This window comes from Hippoglossus stenolepis, chromosome 2, assembly GCF_022539355.2.
Source record: "Hippoglossus stenolepis isolate QCI-W04-F060 chromosome 2, HSTE1.2, whole genome shotgun sequence".
Lineage (NCBI taxonomy): Eukaryota > Metazoa > Chordata > Actinopteri > Pleuronectiformes > Pleuronectidae > Hippoglossus > Hippoglossus stenolepis.
Window position 1 is genome coordinate 16,036,132 of NC_061484.1, and position 16,752 is coordinate 16,052,883.

The window sequence follows — 16,752 nt, forward strand, 5'->3', positions numbered from 1 at the left end:
CTCCATTGAGACATTGATTATGTCACTTCATTGTTGACCTTAGGACCTTAAGCTCTGACACAGCAGAAAATAGAAGAATATGTAACCTCACACCGGGAGGTCAAGTCACTTTGGAGGTTTAAGACAATATTTACGATACCTTCTTTCAATTGAGGAGGGGCAGGCATCAGTCGTCTTGAGGACTGTGGCCTCTGAGCTTTGCATTTGAAACATACTATTGGTTATATAATACTTGTCTACTATTCCCATGCTTCTACTGCTATACTGACATAGACATGAACTCCAGAAAATATCATTGATAAGAACAAATTGGGTGGATGGTGCAGGACTTGATATATATATTCGTAAAGTCTCTTAACGTCCCTGTAGCTTGTCTGAGAATTTCTGCGTTGGCCCTTAACCCCAAAAGCTCTCAAATCTTTTCTCTTTCCAGGCCAACTTCTTCATCTGCGTCTTCTTCTTGGCACCTTTTTTGTTCTGCTTTTGTTCTTCCAGTTTCGCGTCCGTTGTGTGTTAGATAAGTCATCAACAAGCCCCCTCGCTCACTTGGAATTTTCCTGCTTTTTTCTCACAGTAACTCATGCAGATATTTTCCGAACATGTCACCAGGGGCCGTGGCTGGCCGGAAGAGTTCCAGAAAAATGTCCATAAAAACTGAATCAGACACTTAATTCTCTCATAAGGCCCCTCCGGGGAATTTACAAGAAAATGTCCAGACTTCAGTGTGTGTCTGAAAGGAGCTTAAAAGTGCAGTCGATGAAAAAAAAAAAAACGTTAGCCTCTCCAACAACAGAAATGATCTTGTGTGGACAGAACAGCAGTCAAACAGACATACGATAAAATAAAATATATTTTTAAAGTGTCTCCAAATATTTTTTCAGATGACACGTGCAGAAAATAAGTGTAACGCCTTTACTGTCGGTTCATTGTGCTGCTCTGAGAACGTTTCTCAAACTCTTGTATATACACATGGTCTGTGAGTGTGCTGCAGCTGATTCACGACTAAAAGTTACACCTCTTGACTGAATCAATGGTGTTTTCTTTATGAATTCAAGAAGATAAATGATACTACATCTACAAAAGTAAACACATTCAGATCTTCATTTGTATGTGTTGAATCTATGTAAGACAACAAAGAGTAGAATATTAATGAGAGTAAAGCTTTATTTAATCCTGTGGCAAATTGGCAATTGCTATCAAAATGAGCTGTTAGCTACCTGGATTATATCATGTGGCAAATCATAATATCTGTCTACTTGTATCATATTTCAGGGTCAAGCGCTTCTTTTTTCTTCTAAATTGCTGCATTCAAGTTCACTGCCCTTGGATTTTGAGATTGATCAAGGTTTTTTGTGAAACAGGTCTTCCTTAAAAAGGCCTTTTGACATGTTACTTTAAGAAAAGCCCAGGTCGATACATTATAATTATTCAAATGCTGCAGTTCCTGGGTCCTGGTATTGTTCGTGCTGCCTTACTATCACCCTGTCATGGCTGACTGCAGCACATGATTATCTGAAATTCATCTCTAATAAGTCAGAATGTCTTCGAGAGGTGGTGGAAAGGATTGCTTGGTGCTTTTGCTATGGTTTCCCCAGCAAATACAGTAGCTTACACATAATCAGGCCGGATTTAAGTGGAACAGACAATGATTTAAGTTGAAGCGAATGACTTTCGGCAGGTGCACTTACACGCTCGGTTATTTATTTTGTGCAAAGAGCCGGTGGAATATAACTTCGCTGCAGACGGATTAAGTAACTCTGGGGAAACAGAATCCATTTGAAATTCGTTCTCTTTAAAACCGCTGGACCACGATTCATTCACAAAGTTTTCTCATTGCTCATTCTTTTGTGTCTTTTAAAATAAGAATCACAGTATGCTCACTTTTCATCTTGTTCAGAATTCATCTGAGGGTTGCCGAGTCTTGCTGCAGACATGCACTTCATTGACTACACTGCACTGTTTAGTACCAGTGATGTTATGTCTACTGTTCTGGAAGGTAACAGTGTGAAGGTTGGACGTCTGTTGGTGAACCCCACTTTGGTTGCAATGCCTTTGTTGCATTGAACAGGTTTTACAAAAAACATGAGATGTCTTTTTGGTGTGGGGGTTGAGCCCTGCCACAAGCCTCTGTCTCTCTTCAGTACTTCATTTATATGAGTGAAATCCTGCTCAGCAGCTGTTGACGCACTATGATCTATGATGAAAAACAGGATGAAGATCCTCTCTCCCTACGGCATTTAACTTCCTGTGCCACTTTTTCACTTATCCTTTTTTATTTCCAGCAGCAAGGGATGACCCAAAGCAAAACAGTTCTACAAACAACTGAAAATCTTCATCAGGTCAGTAGTTTATTTCTGAAAACTGGAATGGCTCTTAGTAGATTGCATACTTCCGCCAAAGCCAAACAGCTCCCTGTATGCCAGATTGTTTTCTTCTCAAAGTCCATGAATTAATTTCTGTGAAAATGGTTAAAATGTTGAAAAACACCATATTTCGCAATGTTAAACGAAGTGGAAACAAATTCCTGGGTCCGCACTAAAATTGAATGGATGCTTCCCTGTTCTAATCCACATCCTTCCGCCAAGTTTCGTGAATATCAAATTTTTGTATAATCTTGCTTACAAACAAATAAACAAACAAACAAATGATAGGGGTGAGAACACAACCTCCTTGGCAGATATAACTAAACCTATTGAAATGCATTCCTGTGTTATTAACATGTACAATTACTTCTAACTGCATGTTTATGACGTAGTTACATGTAACTTATGACACATAACTAGCTATATTTGAACTTTCTGTGTGGTTATTTTAGTTTTGAAGCACTTGAAGTCATTTTGCCTGGCTCTTGAGTTTGATAGTTATTACCATAGTCAAATCTGCACACCTGCCATGCTGTCAAAACAGGGTCTGTGTTTGCCACAGGGAAAGGTGTGCGGGTGACGCTCGCCAACTCCTGCCAAATTATAAAAAGAAAATAGCAGAAAACTTTCTGCGACTGTATAAAAAGCAAGTGGCTCAAACTCGGGAAGCCTTATAGAAAAATAAAAAGAATCATCCCTTCTACGCAGAAGTATATATATATTTATTATATATATAGCAGTGAATATATATATTCACTGTAAGAAAAATAGGAAAGGGAAGCATAAAGGAGGAGATGAGTGCATTGTACCCAGTCTCTCCGTGGCTTAAGAAGTTATGCATTAATTCTCTGCGGGGCCTTGGGGTCCCAGTTTCCCATGTTAATTGATATCCCTATTAAAGAGATAAGTGGACTCTGGGAGAACGAGAGGGCAAGAGAGCAGAGAAGTTACTGCAGCGTGGAGTCAGAAAGACAAAGGAGAGGACGAGGAGGACGAGGAGGAAGATGACGGGATGGAACGAGGAAGGACCCTAAGGGGCATGTAATGCAATACACCAGCCCGCCACTTGGAGATGACCCCCAAATGTTTCAGAGGTAGTTCACGGGCATAGGTGTGCAAGTGTCTCAATAAATGCCTGAGTAATACCCAACGACTGTGTCTGAGAAAGAGAGAGAGAGAAAGAAAGAGAGAGGGAAGTATGGGCTGATAGAGCTGCTCTCACCTAGTTTGGGATGAGTCACAGTTCGCGGGGCCGTTAATTACGCCGACGGCTGAATCAAAACTCGGAGAACGAGAGCAGCTGTCTGCGCATTTACATATCACACAGCCTACGTGGAGAGGAAGGGAGGGAGGCATGAAAGATAGAGAGCGGAGAGGAGAGGGAGACAGAGGGAGCGAGGAGGGGAATTGATACAGAGAAGAGAAAAACGGATTCAAAGAGAAACTTAGGGGGGTGGAAACAAAAAGTAAAAAAAAAAGAAATCAGGACGGAAGGGGGGAGTCGTTGAAGGGAGGTGCAACCGAACAAGTGACAGAACCGAAGTGATTAGGGGAAGACGCAGCGACAATCACTTCATCTGCTGCACCAGTCGTGGGACCCTTATTTCTGTGTTTGTGTCTTTCTCCAGTTCTGTGGTTTCAGTACAATAAAGTCACAGAGAGGAAACCTGCTCAAACTACCTGAAAGTCAAAGCATTTAACATTTAGCTTCCCATAGTTTCGAGAGTCTTTTGTCAATAACAACAACTAAATTGGTTTTATTTCGATCTCCTCTTTCGACCATGTTCCTGAAAACCGACAGCCTTGAGGCGAGCACTGACCAGAATAAGACTTGCTTTGATCAAAGTCACAAACAAGGCAAGCCATTAGCATACAGCTGCCAACAGGCAAGCCCGCAGCTGCACTTTAAATCCTTTACTTTCCTTCCAAAAACAAAGATACAAAACAACACCAGACACCACCATTTCAAAATCAGACACACATCCTACATTAATATGAACCTAACTCTACATACACTTACATCAAGCGCTGTAAACAGTACGATTTTAATTTACCTTTCAAATATTTCCAATTAAATGTGTTATCATGAACACGACACATTTTGTGGTGTTGCAGGCTGCAAATGATCAACGTCGCTACTGATGGATTCCTGCAAATTAAATGCACGGCCGTGATAAACAATATGAAAATCATTCTGACACTTTGTTATATGGGAAAACCGATTCACCTCGTTCACTGTGGCGAGGTGATAATTTTTCAAAAGGGGAATTTTCTGAAAAGCGTGCGCCCGCTGATGTGCACCGTGAAATGTAGCTCATTGGTATGATTGCAATTCCTTTATCCTTGAAATGACTGCTGTTGATAGATGTAAAAACACACCTCCTGAGCCGGAGAGCTTTCGAGGAAGGATGAGAGAAGAAGTAGAGAACTGGAAAAAAATAAATAAAAGGGTGATAAAGAAGGCGAAGGACAAGTAAATCAGAGGGGGAGAGCAGTGAGTCAGCGACAGCAGTTGTAATTTGCCGCTGGGAACAAATTTGATTGAGGTGATTTCCAACTCCGGCTCTAGAAAAAAATTCTAAATTCAAAATGCCGTCTCTGGGAACACTTAAAATCAAGTTTATGATGTGCTCTCATCAAACAGACTAGGTCACTGCTTTTTGGGCCGCGGTGTTTACTGTGCGTGAGGGGAAGGCAGATGAGATGGTTGTGTCAATCACAAAGACTTCGTTCATGGCAAACAGGTGGCTGCTGTGTGTGTGTGTGTGTGTGTGTGTGTGTGTGTGTGTGTGTGTGTGTGTGTGTGTGTGTGGGTGTGTAGGGTCTCCAGTGAACAGTCTCTCTCAGTCTTAGTCGTCACAGAAACTGCACTCAGTGGAGTTGGAGAGGGAGAAAAGGGCAGAACTCAGAGTTGACATACATGTTTCTGAAACTTCATTTTAATCTTCTTCATTTTAATCTTCACTTTTATTACGACGGAGTGTTAGGGCCAGTCAAAGGAAAAATAAATCTGATTTAGAGATTGAAGTCGTAAATTTGTGAGAATAAAGTCATAATATTAAAAGATTTTAATTATGATTTTGGATTTTATATATTATATATTATATATACATATTATGATTGTTTTTCATTAAATTATGACTTGAGTCTTGTGATATTTGAACTGTATTCTTGTAACATTATGACTTTCTTATGTAATCTTTTGACTTTATTATCGTAATATTACGACATTATTTTACCTTCTTTCTATTGCCTTAATTCTCCATTTAACTTCTGAAACCAGGAAACTTAAATGAACCATAATGAGACAAAACACATCTATAATTTATTAAGTGTTACACAGTGTGTCTTCATGTTCTTTTTGAACACCTCTGTTTGTTTACAAAGAGATAATGGGTTTTACAGAGTTTTGAATATGGTGTATGGTATTTGCATATTCAAATGATCACAATCAGTTGTGAGGTCCTTGCTCAAACTGTTAACAAAACAGAAACATGATTCACAAAGTCCTAAAAGTCACAGATGACACTGTATAAAAGAGTATTAAAAAAAAGTCAAACTGTAAAGATAAATACAATATCTTTGTTAATATGCAAGTAAAAAAAACAAGGATATACAGGATTACATTGTCAAAAATATCAGACACTAATACATTCTTATTAAATACAAAATATAACCATTTTGATCTGTTAAGCATTAAGTGTCATGTAGCTGGAGTTTACAATGTACAATTTTCCAGCTCTAAGAATATAGGGGAAGGTGGGAATCATCCAGTAACCAAGGAGGAGCGAGGAGAGAGCTGCAGATATAATTACAGTTGCAATGATTGTGAATGACCGTAGTTTGCACTGTTCGTCCCATTGATCTTCTCCTTCTCCTGGTCCAGGTCATACAACAAGTGCTCAAAGTGACTCTACACAACAAAAGAGCTGCAGCAGAAACCAGGTCAAGGCCATGATAAAACACACATAGTAGATGGCTGAATATAGTTTCAAGCTAGTCTATCTCAAGACCTTGTACTTGAAAGTCACAGGATGTTCAACTGCAAACAACCCAAATAGATACAGCTCACCAACAGTGGACGTCCTGAAAATATGACTCCTGAATAAAATTCTGATGGTGCATCAGAGGTAGTAACATTAGGCTGTACAGTATAAATTGCGATTACTGATATAGCAATTGTTATGGAGATGACAATTCTGCAGATGGTCTGCTCAAGAAAAAAGATTTCTGCAGCTTTATCTCCAGGTCCTGCCAATATTAACCACATGGCACAAATGTTGGCTGGGAGGCCATGAATAATAGTGAGTACGAGTGGAGCCTGAACATCTGCACCTGGTTCAGATGAGATGCAACAGCCAGAGCACGACGATTTACATCCATCTTGCTATCTAGCTGTCCTATCAGCTGGCAGGGAGAAATAATGCTGGTCAATAATCAATTTGTTTAATGACTACACAAAACAGATAGTAGATAGCCTCTCTTCAGATTATGGTCAGCAAATATGCCAGAACTAATATGGCCACTGAAATATGTACATTATGTACATATGTAGGTTATTTCGCTTTAATGTTGACATGATTAGTTGTTAAGTCAACTATACCTTTAATGAGGCTTTGTCCTCAAAAAGGCAACAGCAGATTTGTGCCTCTGATCGTGGCTGGTGGTTCATTTATTTTTCCTAGTTGATGGCCTATGGCTGGGTATTACAGGGAAATAAAAAGATACAGGTGCTATGTTAGGCAAAAGCCAGTCATCACTGCAGTTTGTATGTTCATGCTGTACACAAAACTAAAATCCAATAAAGTAAAAAATAAGATGATTATCACAAACATTTTAAAACTCTGATGATATTTGGCAGAGAGCCTGAGACTTGAACACTCTCCAATCTGAATTGACCATCTAAATATTGTTTTTGTAGGATGTTACTTTGGTATCAGCACAACCCAGTGTTATTTTTTTAAGACTCCATCTGCTCCAGTGAACTTCTTGGCCCTTTGAAAATGGAGAGCCAGTTTAAATACATTTGCAAATTATATGCAAACACACTAAAGTCCAGGGCTAGAGCCAGACACAAATTGTAGTTTTGCATAATTTTATAATTTTTTTTCAAGATACAATGTAAATGTGTTATTGATGATAGAAGTTAAATTTGTTTATAATCATTATTGTAAGTAATGTTTTTTCATAACGATGATGCTGGTGTTTTTTTTCTGATATATCGGTAATGTTACCTTGAAAAGGCAGTGATTTAGGTTACATCCTGCAGGGTCATGCAGAATGTAACGTTGTTCCGAACCAAATAACAGGTATGAAAGGTGCCTTCGACCACGGTCTGGACCAACACACACAAATTTAGTCTGACCAAAAGAGGTGGTCTCCCTCTGGATAAAACTTAGACAAGAAAATTCATGAAATGATGTGGTTCTTTCATTTTCTCCACATGAGAATAGTACAACCAATTGAATTGAGAACACGCCAGGCGCACACCCATTTACACACCATTCAATCTCAAGTATTGATAGATGCAGCCCACTTAGTCCATGACAACTGAACGTACATTTCATAGGAAATCCTTGAGTGGGCCCCCTGAATGGCAGCATGAGACCAAAACAACCACAAAAAATGGAAACAATGTTACAAAGACATGAACCTTGGGTGTGGAAACACTCTTATACGTTATGGCCACTTGACACAAGGCAGTTTACCAGACCTTTGGAGGAACAGGAGAGTCTGCACAAACTCTGAAATGAAAGAGCAGGTATAGGACACATTTAAAACCTGCTCTGACAGTTCCCTTGTCACGCGACCTTCTAAAATAAAAAAAACTATGAAGGGGACATACATGATGAAAATCGATGCTGTGATAATTAATATTATCCTAAAAGCCTTCAGTTTTTTGTTGCTTATCCCCTCTCTCTGCCGGACGCCTTCTCCAGGACCAGGCTGTTTCAAGGCCTGAAGAACAGCAACACAACAGTAGAGCTGCATCACACAACACACTGTGCACTGCACTTGCAAAACGTGTTGAAAAACTGAGGACATAAAGATGCTGCAACTGCAAGAAGACAGTGTCCCCAACCAGATGATCCCAGAGAAGACCAGCTTGTACGTCAGTTGCTTAAACCTCAAGAAAACCACAGGTTTAACAACCGCTAGATAACGATCAATGCAGATCAATGACATAAGACAAGGACGACCAGTGAGAATGAATCCCAGGAAGAACATTCTGATCATTATCAAATATGCGTTTGGACAAATGTATGTAACCACTCCTAAAATGTCGTAAAAGTAGATGAAGATTTCAAAAATGGCCTCATTGAGAGCGTAGAACTCCGCTGTGATCAAGTGTTGTGATATGATCAGCTGCAGGATGTAGATATTGGCAGGAAGTCGGACAGTCAGGCAGAAAAAGTTGGGCATCGCATTTTGTTTACCAAGATTGTCACAGAAGAGCAGCAAGGAGCTGTTTCCCAGAGCGGTGTTGTTCATCCTGCTGGTCTATGGAAAGAAACATGTTTATGTTTCTTAATGATTATTTCATATTTGTCATCTAGTCTTAGCTTGGTGTCCAATTAACTGTCAATAATTTAGTGTGTAACCTGATCAGTAACTTCAAATATACAGGTTTAGTGATCCCTGTCCAAAGACTAATAGATTTTTTAAATGCAGTTGGTAGTATACATCGTATCTCATAATTACTGTGAAAACAAAACAATAAATATTAATGTGAAAACACTAACTGAAAAGCTTCATGGTGGACTTATAATTAAATCAGGTGTATGTCCAAATATGGACATATTAAGAAATGAAACAAATCCAAATGTCAAACCTGTTGTTTGTGGCGTCGTCCTCTTGATTACGCGTGTTTCTGTTGTCTTTTCTCAAATGTTCCCAAATAGACTGATACTTTCTGCATTTCCATGAGCTATGAAAGCGCAGGTACACAAATCTAGCATGCAAATCCTTCGGTGCATGGGCCACCACTTGTGACATGATTGATCACTCTGTGGCCCCACTGTCAACTGGCTCAAGCTGATGTTGACAAGCGAGGAAGCAGCGGTGATCATGGCCTGACCACACCACGACAGTGTGCAGAGGCAAGCTGTTTGTGCATTTTGAAAGAATAGCAGCATAAACACGGTGTCTCATAAGGTGAAAAACAAGATTCAACAAATTCATTCAACAAATAGCACAGGGAGAGTGTCACATGTGGGGCTGCACTGTAGGCAAGTAGCATAGGTGGCTGATGGCTCAATGCAGTAGGGGTCATAAGCCATCATCCCTCTAAATTAGTGGATGTAACATGGGCCAAACTAAAAAGTCAAAGGCCCAATCCCATTTCACCCCTTGGCCCTACCCCTATTTCAAACACTACCCCTTGTGACTGCGTTTCAAGGGGCAAGATAACGCTCGAAAACAAGGTGTAGTGTTTGAAATATTCCCCTACGAATTGGGACAACCCTTCAAGAAGCCGTTACATCATCAGTAGTCGTCGAGGAAACCCGACACGTCATCAGTAGTCGTCGATGTAAACAGACGAGACAGTTTTCCGGGGGATGTCATTGTAATAACGTTGTTTAGATCTTAAACAAACCAGTGCCTGTTAGCTCTCAAGATAAAGCTCATCTAGCCACAGGAGTCAGAATCAGTCAGAAGATAATGTACTGATTATGTTTGTTGCAGAGTAAACATATTTCTAATGGCCAACCAATGTGGCTGTCGAACAAAGAGATCAGATACATTGGTTCTTAAAACTGAAAGCTCGTTTCATCTACTTTTCTTCCCACCTCTCTCTTGTCTCCCTCTGTCAATATCAGTAGAAAATAAATCACTCTAAGCCAAACCAGCAGTCAAAGCTATATGAAAACTTTGAGGGACCAAATACCAAACAGTGTTTGATTGCAGCTCTTTACAGCTTCAAGATGAAAGATGAAAATGTTCCTCACAATGATTTGATCCATGTGGGAATTCCCAGCAAAGCCTCTTTATACTTAAGGTTTGGATCTACCGAGCCTGTCCAGCTCTACAAAGCTAAGCTCACCTCTACACAGTGGGTGCTGTAGAGAAGTGATAATATACTGTCTGATTGAGAATTTCTGCATCACACTTTAATTAAACAGCTAAAATTGCCTCATGCCCTTTTTACATACACTGTCTTATCTCAATAAAGACAAAATGCCCACAACAGGTGATTTAAGGGGATTTAAGTCTTTCATTTTTTTCCTTTGCTCTCACGTGTTATATCTGTTTTTGTTTGTGTATGTATGAGGTCAAAATTGAAAAAGTCTAAACCAAAGGGAGCTCCACACAGAAAGCACTGCTCCCAAAGCTCCTCGAACACCTCGTCAGTAGTCAGGCTCATACTTCTGGGGTAGCGAGATGTCACATGACATCACAATGCCCCATATTTGCATATTCATGCCTATCGGCGAGTCGAGCTCAATCCCCAACACAGCCAGGTAAAGCAAGAGCAGAGATCAACATTTCCCTCACACGCTGGAAGCAGTTGACCAATCGCAGCAGATCGTGCAAGTTGGCCAATCAGAGCAGTCTGGGCTCTAATGGGAGGGGGTCCTTAAAGAGACAGGAGCTAAAACCAGGTGTTTCATAGAGAGGCTAAAAAGAGGAGCTGCAGCAATGAACTGTATAAGAAAAGTGATGTATTTACATTATTAAAGCATGTCCATATTTTAAAGTAATAACCCAAATACAAATTATAAACCTGAATATTAGCATAATCTCTCTCCTTCGAGGCAGAATCTGCAGAACAAGAGTTTAAACAAATGTAAGATGGCTCATTAATGTGTATTCTTGAAACAAAGCACGGTGTCTTTATGATTTAAGCGAGAACTCCATAAGAACATGCATGTGTGTAAATTATTCAAAAATTAATAGTAAAAATTACGACATATGACACACTTCAGAGCGAATGGTTTGAAAAGGCAAATCCATTTTCTCCTAGCCTTCCAGAACCAGTTTACACATTTGCATTTTCACTTTACATTTACGTAAAAGCTAAGTACAAAATGGGTGGAAAGAGCACAGGAAAGAAAACTTTAGATGAGCAGCAGAACATTCACTAACATTTACCAAGCGCTCAACTGTTTGCCTTAATGGATGAACCAAACCTTTGAGGCTCTGAATAAGATAACATTCTCCTTTTTAAGGCCTCACTCATCACAGTGATTGAGGGTCGTTACACAGCCTTTCTGAAGTAGCGGAGAGAGTGGAGAAGCACATGGTGATGTAGCGGCGGCGTCTCTTGAGATTAATACCCTCATAAGTGTGAGAATGAGTGATCGCAATTTAAGGAACGCAATTAATCAGTGCAACAAGGGGTTATTGAAATAATGAAATTGATGAAACTACTGTTAATCATTCGTCTGTCCTCACTGCCAGACGGAAATGTTTCAAAGCTCTTGAAATAACCGGCCACTTAGGGAACCTTTCCAAAAATAATAATAGCAATAATGAATATAACAAGGACATTTTTTGAATGGATTATTAAATGCGAGCAAAGTTATTTTAGATATGGCTGGCTTTGTACTACAAACACAATGATCACACAAGATTGCTTTAATTCTCTTACTTAAGAATTGTGCTTGACAAAATGCTTCTGATAGAAGTCAATGATTGACAGAACAGTCAGAGTATCACAGCCACGTGGGAGGAGAAAGGAAAAAAGCCCTGTTTTGGTTGCACGCTGCTCAAAAATGATCTAGATTAATGATCTGTGTTATTATAAAATGTATTCCACTTATAAATAATCTCTGGTTTGCCAAGCTGAGGCTTTCAGGGGAGAAAAGAAAAGGACTCTGAATAGAGCTGTGTTTCTATACAATCTCGCAGGCAACAACAATAAACTATGACAATAATTGTGTCTGTTACTGAAAGTAGTAATTAGCAGAATGACACATAAATCATCTCTGTCTGCTACTACGCCGTCGTAATCATGTTGCTCGACTATTGTCTCATTTACTGTTAAATGATGAATGGCCATATGACTGCTGATGGTGCGGAGAGCCTGTACTGTATCTGATATCTCTGTGATGCTGTAACTTCAAATGAAGGATTATATGGTTCGCCTATATAAAAAAACAACGTAATTATTATTTGACTAATTATAGATATTGTGATATGTAACAAATACAAAAGTCCTTATGACCTTATGATGAAAAAGGTTGTTAGGTTATGGATGAAGATAAAACAGACTAAATACTGAAAGTGCACGAGAGTCAAAATTCCATCTCTGGAATATATCAAAACAGAGGTTGTGCAATATTTATATGTAATAACATTGTTGGCACATTGCTATCCCGAGGCAGCGGAAAGCGATTGTGCTTTTGACCAGGCAAACACCTGGTCTGAAGTCAATGGTGCAGTATGTTGCTGTTATTTTAACGGTGCATTATCAAGAAAGTAATATTTGTCTATGACGGCAGGTGCACAACTTGTGTCCTCTGCAAAAAAGTGTTCTTTCCTAGTTGCAAAAGGCAAAACATCCTTATAACAGCAATCCATCAAGGTGCGAGTGCACCTGGCTTTTATAGGGAATGGGAGATGTCACTGTGGTTTATTGTGTCTATTGCCATTCAACCAACCCAACCTTCTCCCTCTATGGTTGTTTCGGTTCCATAACAACTTTCTCTTTTGTCACTTGAATGTAAAAATCCTTTATCTTGGGGCTTTTGCTAAAACAGCTGATGCTGTCATTTTTCTTGAGAGGACAGTGTCCTGTAATAAGTCTGTACCAAGATTCTTTGCACCACTTCCAACACGTTACTTGTATTCAAATTATAAACTTTGGTTCAATACTATACTGGCATTATTATCAGGTATGTCAATTATTACAAAATGCTGTAATATTGCATAATCAATTTCAACCTTTTGTTTCAGTTTTAGCCTAAATACACTAGGATGCATAATTCTAACTTAAACCATTGAAGGTGACTGATTCATTTTGAGGTGAATGAGCTGAACAATCTACACAAATCAAATCATCCAAAAACAAATCCAGAGAAGCGTCAACTAAACCAACAACTATGACCATGACACAAGTTGTCAGACCTTGGATTATTATGTGAAACTGTGTTAAACAGAAAAAAGAACATGAGGAGATGAAACAATGAAGCATAGCGAGATTTAAGCAGGAACATAACACCTGTTATTTAAGTTTTATAACTCACACTCATTTATCATTTCACACAGTTTGCTATTTCAGTGACCTGGAACTGTCCAATCATTATCCGTGTATAGAAATAGCTTTTCCAAAAGCTGGGAACCAAAATTAATACATCACATCACACAGATGTGCTGACTCAAGCTGTTCACATGACAACAAATATGTTTTATTAGTTTTTTTGAAAGTGAAAAACAGTTAACTCAATATTAACAACATTCGAAATGTTACTTATTTACCCAAGTTTTTACTGCCATAACTACAGAGGCAATTAAGCTCTACCATTCACACACACACACACACACACACACACACACACACACACACACACACACACACACACACACACACACACACACACACACACACACACACACATTTCCATATATTATACATTTTGAGTTTCAGTGCCGTTTCCCTTTTACACTTTGAATATGCCTGACACAGATGGTCTCTTTTAAGTAGTGGTATGTGCAGCTGCCATCAAATCCTTGGTTAAATGTCAGATTGCCAAAAGCAAGTAAATATTCTAAAACTATAATTTCATAGCAATTCACTGGGATAATATGAGAACTAATGTGAAAGTTAGAAATTAGATTTTTATTGACAATATCTGCAATATTTAATACGTACTTCATTCTATTTTCTTACATAATATGAGTGTTCAGATAACCAGCAGGACGTTCTAAGTGCATAGCACTTCCAAATATTGTGTGTCTGGGGATATTATAAAAAAACTGATTTTTTTTATTAAAAAAGGATTTGCTTAATCAATTATTATATGTAGATAAAAACATACATTATTTTCTCCCATGCGCATCAGAACTCGAAACCAATTCATAGATATGACATAATGACATGTATATATTCTCATATTTTAAGTGCAATCCTGCGGGAATTGCTTAAGGGTAAGCACTTTTTTAAAGTATTTATTGGTCTTGTATTTATTGTTTGTGAATTTTGTCAGATTTTAAACAAGTGTTTTCTATAAATTTGCAGTTTTCAGAAGTAGAACGTGGACTTTCATTGTACTGCTTTCTCTTGTGCAATGACAATAAAGGCTCTTTGTTCTGTTAAATTCTAAAGTTTAAACAATAACATTAAGATGTTTGCATGACAAAACTTTATGAAAGATTGTATGAACTAAAACCCTAAAATGTCAATGTATAGATCGATATAAATGTCCTGTGTTTTCTTGCAGTTGCCACTCGCATAGAGATTTTTACCAAACAATAATAAACGCATTGAAAAATAATGAAATAAAGTGTATAAACATGAAAAAATTGTTGACTGAGAATATTGTGTGTAGCTGCCAACAATCCAGTTCACACACACACACATGCTGAGTGGGAAGAATGAGAAAGCCTCTCTCTTGTGGGCATGCAGCAGGTTTCACTACTTTTATGATTATTATTATCTTGTCAGGACTGGTTACGCCTACATTATTCCAGTCTTCAGGTGCCATTAGTGAGTTATGGCATAAAGATGAGTTAAAGAGAGCTCCTCATTTAAAAAATCACTGTCTTTTACTTTTTAACAAATATAACCGTTTACAAATCAAACCTGCAATATGATGACATGTTCAGAGGATGCTTCAAATTTAGACATTTTGAAACTGGAAAAGACTTGTTTAAAATGGCAAGTGGCCACAGTCGGCACAGTTTTCTGTTTGCTGAAAATAAACGGAAAGCGTCTGATTGTTTACTGGAAACTCTTGCTTTGGTCTGAATTATTTTTAATTTGAAAACAAGGCAACATGCTGATGTTTTTAATAAGTATTTACAGTCACTTGTGTGAGTTTCCAGTCCGTGCGTGCAGACACAAGCCATCATTAGAGAACTCAACTGTTACAGGTTGTATTGAAACCACCACACAGGCCTTTCCTCACCGTGTTCTGAGGACATTCTGTCACATCATGGGTTTAATAACACAGGCGTAATTAAAACATGGCTAATTACTGCATCACATTTAGGTTTCACGCACATGGCCTGCTGGGACTTTCATTGCTGTCATTGTTTTATCTGTGTGTGGATGTTCGTGTCACGTTCACGTCTGGGTGCGATCTATTGAGTGCAACTGCAAACCCTTCCTCCGGGGATTCACTCACTCCGAGCTGGTCAGTTGTTTAAATTACCCCCATTATCCCGCACATTGTGGCTCATTAAACCGCTGCTCCGGATCAGGTTGGGTGGACATAGGATGTGTTCCATTCAGAGTCAGGGGTTGGAATTAATTAAATTTCGTCTTTTCAATTATTTGGGTGTTCGACAATTGAGCCATCAGAAGTGCAGCCTCCTTGCGTGAACAAAGCAGAGATTGTTTACCATAACCAGCTACCGTATTACATAGATGTCATATTTAGACATCAGTATATATGCAGATCAGGTTTCAAAGACATGATATTATGTATTGATGGATTGAACGACTTTGAGTGGAGCTGAATTTTGCCTTTTCTTTTAGGAGGTCAGCTTCAGAGTTTCAAGTCACCTTGAGCTTTCTATTTAGTTTTGATTCCAAGACCGGGATCTTTCTTAAATGCTGTTGCCCAAACATAACAATAAAAATGTCTACAAATGTTACTACAAGTAGATTCTGTGTTGCAAGACTAGATTTTTTTGGGTCAAGTTTGTGGAATGATTTGTGTTTAGCTTAGTTATGTTTGGGAAAAGATCTTGGTCTTTAACAATAGTTAACATGGTTACAGTGATAAACATAAAATGAAGGTTGTAGGTCTTGGATAAAAGACTGTTAGTTCCACAGAAGTACTTGATTTTGTCAATGCATCCAGACTAACCTTTATCCGTCTCCAAACGCAGAACATCTTCTTACAGCTGCTAGAGGTCACCTAACATTAAAATGTAACTGTGGGTTATAATAAGCTGCTTGCACAGACGACCTTCGGGGGCATTTCTGACAGGAACATCTGTGTCCAGGGTGTGGGTTAACTGTGGACGTGCCGCCTAAAGACTAGCCACCTAATTAGTGAACACCCAGCTCTTTGGGACACCTTCCAAGCTGCGGCAGCAACAGAAATCATAGAGGTGACAGAGGATCGTAGATCTACCAGTTTTTAGCCATTTTGTGAATTCTGTTGCACAGTTCACTAATGTGGAATTGACTGTCTTTGCATGTTTGCTGCTTGTTACAGGACTAACAAGAGCTATTTATGACAGCAAAACTGTTGCAGCCATATGTGAGATACACTCA